The sequence below is a fragment of the Pogoniulus pusillus genome, chromosome 7 (assembly GCF_015220805.1).
Source record: "Pogoniulus pusillus isolate bPogPus1 chromosome 7, bPogPus1.pri, whole genome shotgun sequence".
In the NCBI taxonomy this organism is placed as follows: Eukaryota; Metazoa; Chordata; class Aves; order Piciformes; family Lybiidae; genus Pogoniulus; species Pogoniulus pusillus.
The window spans coordinates 18,720,019-18,726,781 of NC_087270.1; positions in this window are offsets into that span (position 1 = coordinate 18,720,019).

A 6,763-nucleotide genomic window follows, 5' to 3' on the forward strand; every position below is an offset into this window, starting at 1 on the left:
GTACGCCTTATGTGCAAGGTGAGTTTGAAGGATTAGCAAGGGGAGTTAGAAAGCAGAGGAATTAGTTACACAGCAGCAGCCCAGGGCACCAACTGCAACAGAGATGCACACACTCTGTCTTATCTATGTTTTTGTTCTTGTTTTTATACATTTCAGCAAGCCTATGAATGAAGTAGACATCACCACTGTTTCCTTTTCACAGCCTATAATCTAATTTTCTCACTAAAATATTCCAGGTTCCCTCAAACTAGCACAGGGGCAATGGATGTAACCTCAATCACAGGAAAATCCATCTCAACACGAGAAAAACTTCACTGTGAAGGTGACAGAACACTGGATCAGGCTGCCCAGAGAGACTATGGAGTTTCCTTTTCTAGAGATCTTCAAAACCCACCTGAACACATTCCTGTGTGACCTGCTCTATGTGGTCCCACTTTGCAGGGGGGTTTGACTTGGAGGTCCCTTCCAACCCCTAGCATTCTATGATTCTGTAATTCTATGGCGATTGAAAAATAAAGCACAAAACCAGTCCAGAAAAGTTAAGCAGAACAACACTGAAAGCACAAGGAAAATGAACTCTGCACATCTACACACTCCAAGACTAGATAAGTTGTACACTAGCTTTGGTTGACAGTCAGGCTGTAGTCTAATCTTAACCACCCTTTGTGATTTGCCTTTAAAGTTCAAGACACTTGTGAAGTCTTCTAGTGTTCTTTCAAACTAAGCTGCTCTTGACACCCAGAAGTGCCTCAGTAGCACTCCATACTGCAGAGCACAGGCCATTACCTTCCCCACCCCCTGGTTTCTAGCAGATGCTATTTTTAGTTCAATTGCAAAAGACATGAAATTGCTCAGGGTTGAGTATTGCTGTTGTAATATCACTGGCACACATTTATGTGCTCAAATCGCATTTCTTTAACTCCAGAGTGTTCTTAGAGGCTCCTCATTATGTAGAAAGCCCAGTGTGGAATAGTAGACTCTAAATTCATCAGATGCTACAGGACATGACAGTAACTGTGCACCAAGAGGTATTTGATGGACAAGGCCTTATGGTCCAGTGGTCCAGGCCTGATTTTGTTTTCATTTTAAAAACAAAACAAAGCAAAAACCACCTCACATTTGTGCTCCTTTCTTCTCTCGTATGAAGACAGCTGAAGTCATGCACACATAATTCCGCATTTCATCCACACACCTGTCCCAGGAACCCCCACATTTCTACCCAAAATGCAAGCATCCACAAGGTGTCCATTTGTGCAGTTCTATCTCTGAGGCTTCTCTAAACCACCACATTTCACCAGCTTGCCTCTGCTGTCACTGCTAATCAAGGATGAAGACATGATGCTAAGCAAATAGTCACTTTGATACGATGACTGCCTTAGTAAAAGCCACAAAATAATATGCATTAGACAATAAGTCCTCTCATCTCCATCCTCAGATTATCTTTCAGGCTTCTTATATCCAGTGCATGTATTTTTTTTTGCTGATTTACCATATATTTAATGAATTACATATTGATCATTGAAATATAAGAACATACTTATTCTTTATTTTTAATACTTTTGCCACTCACAACTCAGCTTTTTGGAAGGCAAATTGCAACACAAGTATTATTTCAGTCACAGCATCTGTGCTCTTTTGCTAATGCCAAGTAGAAAATATGAAGTGAAGTTCTTGAGCTGCTGTTGGGTGCAGTGGAGGTAATAAATCTGGTTACAGTTTAGGACCTTCAAATGGCTCCTGAATAGCCCATCTCATCAATTGTTTAATACTGCACAAACGTGTTACCATAGTTCCAAGGAGCATCCTGCTTGTAATAACAAATCGGGAGAGTCCAGTGAGAAGAAATGGATTGCTTTAAATGACTGGAGAAAGGAGTTGTTCCTTAATCCCCAACTAAGGGCTGACTTCCTCTCTCTAAAATGGTCTTGTCTGGGTCAAGATTAAGTCATGGTATGTTGCCATTATAGGCCTTAGAGAACCTCTGGAAAGGAATAAAATAATGGAGAACTACTAAGCGTGATTCTGTTGAAAGGAGGAGGTAAGTCCTGTCCTGCTACCAGCAGTGCGTGTATAACTCAACAGCTCTTCTCAGGGCTTGCAGGGAAATCAAACACTGTAGAGCTGCTGCAGCTATCCAATTTAATATTAGAGTCTATAATGTACTGCTTTCAGGAAAAACAGAGGGCAAATACTCCAAAAGGGATGGAAGAGCTGTAGAAAGACAAAGATGTCTTCATCCAGCTGGATGTAATATGGGAACCACTAATTTTGTGCAATCCAACTCCTACCTAGTGGCTGAAGAAGACAAAGCCCTGAACATCAGAGGGAAGACAAGCAGAATCATTAATACCAGCCAAAACTACCTTCAAATTGCCTGCTAATTCTAAATGTCTGGCAGTGGTTATCATCTGATGGGCTAGAGTGACCTAGCATCTACTAAAGACAAAGAAAAGAAATAAAATATTACGAGAAATAGCCAAAGAATCATTTCACCAGGACTTTCATCCCTTTGAGCATTTTAGCCTCTCTTTACAGTTCCTCCTAGGAGCACTCCACTATTCAGCTTGCTAGAACTGCTTATCCTTCTACTTCCACCTGTCTCAGTTGATGGGATCACATTTATAAAGGTACAAGGTTCTCCCACTCCCAGCTGATTGAATTGGCTGCTGTCAACCACAAAGGTTTTCTTTTACCGGCCTGATAGTTCAATGGTTTCTCCTCATCACTGTGTGACTCTTAAAGCCTACCTGGAGGAACGGGTTTGAATTTCTCAATTAACAAGAAATATCCACCTTCTGAGAGTCCGTGTGCTGAGATGCACCCTCTGCATTTGAAACACTGATTTGCATTCTTTTGAGTTTGTTGAGGCTGGGGTCCTGCCCTTGTGCAGTGTGCTTTTGGTGAACAACTGTGGGAGGGAACTTGTCCCGATTATCTAAAACACTCAACACAAGTGAATTTCAGAGGTGCATATTGCTCTGCTTACAGAAACCACATTTTCAATGAGCCTTGGGCATTCGCAGTAAGAGCTGCTGGGGGATAGAGTTTAAAAGAGGAAAAAAAAAAAAAAAAAAAAAAGCAGAAGCCAAAGAAAAGGCAACCCAAACAACTGGATCCGTAATGTTTCTGTTCCAACAGACTTTTCAGAATTGCCATTAATCGCCTTCACAAAAGTAAATGACAAACAGCCCGTGGGCTTCGGGCAGTTCTGTTCACTTGACTCTATTTGCATGTTTATCTAGTCAGGGAAGATAAACAATGTACAGAACATGCCTGAGAATCAATCCAGCACCCCTGTGTTCAGTATGCCTTCAGCTGCCTACAGTTTCAGTCTGAAATAGAACTACAGCAAGAAGCTGTGTTAAGGGTGGTGCTGAGCCCACTTCTTGTGTGGAAGTCTGTATCTGGGAACTGTTTGTGACTCTTGCATTGAAGAAGCACTAGTGGAAAATAAAATTCGTGCAGGTAAGGATTTGGACTATGCCATCATGTGTTAACTCCGCTTCTAATCACCCAGCTTCCCTTCACATTTCGAGGGACTGCTCTTTGTCTCCCCACATAGAATATCTTCTTGTCCAGTGCCAGCTGGACCAATTCAAAGACCTCTTGGCAAGCATGGCTGAGCGAGGAGGAATTATGATACTCTGGTACACCCCACCACACTACAAGAAGGCAAGAAATACCCTGCTTCTTCCTTCTGTAGTGAAAAATGCCTTATAGTTTGAAAAGGCTTGTGCTACAGCAGCTGAGACATCAGTGATTTTCTCTTGGGTTTTCTTCCTGGGGTACTGTCAACAATCAGAGGTTTGCCTGGAAGCCATAAACTAAGTCAAGAAAATACAGCACAAGTGAAAGGCACAATTCAAAGTCACATCTGAGCAGGCATGATAACGTGCCAGAGCAGTCAGCAGCTCACTGGATATCTGAGACTCTAATCCTTCAAATACATGCCAAATGTTTACCTGCAAGTCCTCAGCAGACAGCTTTGCTTCAGTAAGGTTTGCTCCAAAGAAAACCAAATGCTGTTGCCTTCTTTCTGCTGAAGCTTCTAAGTTCTAATTATTTATAGTTGTAAATGTATACACTTATGCATTATAACAGTAGTGATTGCAGTACAGCATAAATAGTTATATCTCTAATAGTCCTCTTTTGGGGAGCCATGGTGTAGCAAGTACCTTTCTCCATCCCTAAAGCTGAATTACTGTGTGAAGAAATGTCCTGTGTTGGTAGCAGCAGACAGCTAAGCAAATGAATCTGGGACTGATCTCTGCCCAGCCCCTTCATTTCGGGTTCTCATAAAATGGGGTAGTTTTGCTGGGTCAGGGCCCCAGAAAACAGTGCGCAGTCTAATTCTCTATGGCATCCCAAGAAATGGGATGATGGTGATGTGCCATGGCATTCACTAGTGCTACATGTTTAACCCTGCTGTGAAAATGTGGCCCTCAATTGCAAATTTGCACAAGATCGATCTAAGAAGGCAGTGTAAAGATTTCCTGGCACCATGTTAGTCAGGCTTTTGCTGCTGATCTCACTCTCTGGGTGGGCAGGAGAGCACAGGGTCATGTTGTGGTAGGATTCTGGTGTCTAAATGGGCTCACACTGTTGCTTTGCTGGTTTTATAACCAGGTTTAATCATGTAAGAGAAGGCATGAAGAGAGCAAAAAGTGTGGAGAGAAAGCCACCGGTAACGTCAGAGGCAGAAAGACAAGCCTGCTGGTGTAAGGGATGCTCCTGGAGGCTGAGGGGGTTGCCAGCATCTGTGACCAAAGGAGGGAAAGGGGCAGCTTGTCAATGGACTGTGAATAAAAGTTACTGTCAGGGAAAAGGTCCACCCACGAGACTTTTACCTTAGCTGGGCAAGAGGAACTAAGCATTTTGCATGCTCTATTTTCTTTGCAGCCCAGAGCAAGATCTGGGGCTCAGATGACATTCTGAATGGCCTTTCGACTTCCTTGCAAATATTTAACCACTGTATTTTCCTTCTGCCACCCATCTGACAGGAGTGAGATCCTGGTCCAATGCATAGGCCAGAGGGATAGAAATAGACTTGCATTCCTTCAGAGTGCATCAGCCGTGGAGGCGGGAGGCCAGAAGGGACGAACACCCAACTCTGCCCCCCTGTAGCGCACGCAGGTTGCCCATGGAAATACATCGGCCACTGCTGCAGCAGCTTTCATAGCAACCTTTTCTCTCAATCTCTGCTGCCCTCTGCTGGTGAAAAGGAGAGGCAGAAGAAAACCTTGCTAAAGGAGCCGAAGCTTCGGTTTATGTTTTGCTGCAGAAGCTCCCCCTCACCATCATTTAAACACCAGCGTAGTCTCAGCCTGCGGTTTCCTCCTCTTTGTCCCCAGTACAAACTCTGAAGCCATAAGATGTGTCACTCGGGAAAGGATTTCTTGCTTAATCACACCACAATGATCTCAAGGGGTTAATTCATCCTCATTATCTCACAGCAGGTAAATACAGGTTGAATCAATTTACAGATGTCAGTATTAGCCAAAAACCCCAAACAAGCAACCAAAGAACCTCAAAATCCAAACAAACAAACCCCTCAAAATTAAAAAAAAAAACAACAACAAAACCCAACACCCCAACCCCTTAAACCAACAGCACATCTCCCCCACCTCAACACCAAAAAAAACCAAAACCACAAAAAACAGAGAGAGAGAGAAAAACTAATATGACCAATATGACAGTCAACAGCTTGAAACTAAGACCCTTCTTGGCATTTAGGATTTTCCATTTTAATTTCTTCCTGGAGCAGAGGTCATTCTGGGAAACAACCCTGACCCATCCACTGCTGTGTAGAACCACATGCTTATATCAGGCACTTATTCACCACCAGCAACCCAGGGAAAAGGCCGACTCCTGCAAAGTCAATCCAGACGCTGTGCAGGGTTGTAGGGGAAGACTGAAGCAGGGGAATATTCCCTAATCCCTGCCCGATATGCTTTTAAAATAAATCAAGACAAAAGCTGCCCATTTTGTTGGGATAAACACCATGGCAAGTGACCAGGGATGGAGTCTGACTGCTGCATGTGTATAATGCATCCTTTTCTCCCAAGTTCTGCCATTTCTGTCACCTGCTGCAAAACAGATCTTTAAGCCACACGTAGACTGTGTTGCCACTGCTGCATGCAGAGAGACCAGTACAGAGGAGACAAAACCTATTAGGCAGGCTCTTGGCTGAAGAGGCAGATCACGAGCCCTGTGTCAAGCCTGCTCCTTTGGTGCTGCTCAGCATCACCCTGACCAGCCTCCACAGCCCAGTGCTGCTCAGCAGGGCCCAGAGGGAGATGCTTCCCTAAATTCAGAGAGCTGAAAATTGCCAGCAGGCTATTCCGGTGCTGACTCACTTGGTCATTTGAGGGAGGCAGTGTAGCCTTGTGGACAACACACCAACCCAGAAATCCAGACCCTTCTTACTCACCTGCATCTCTAGGAATGATTGCTTCATTCCTTGATGCTTGAATCTCCGCCTTCACAAAGTGAAAGCATCATTTCCACTGTAAAGCAGCTTGAGAGCTGTTGGTAACAAGATTTATGGTTATTGAGAAATTTAGTACAGCTTTTAGATTCTGCTCCATTCATTTTGCTTTATAGACTCTGTGGGTCCTTCTGCTATTACCAATTAACTGACACCAGCCCTTCAGCAGGTTCTAGATATAATGTTTCTGGAGAAGGACCTTGGCACTCAGACGTGCTCTGAGAGGAGCATCTGCCATGATGACCAGAGGATTTGCACTCTAAATTAGATCACACA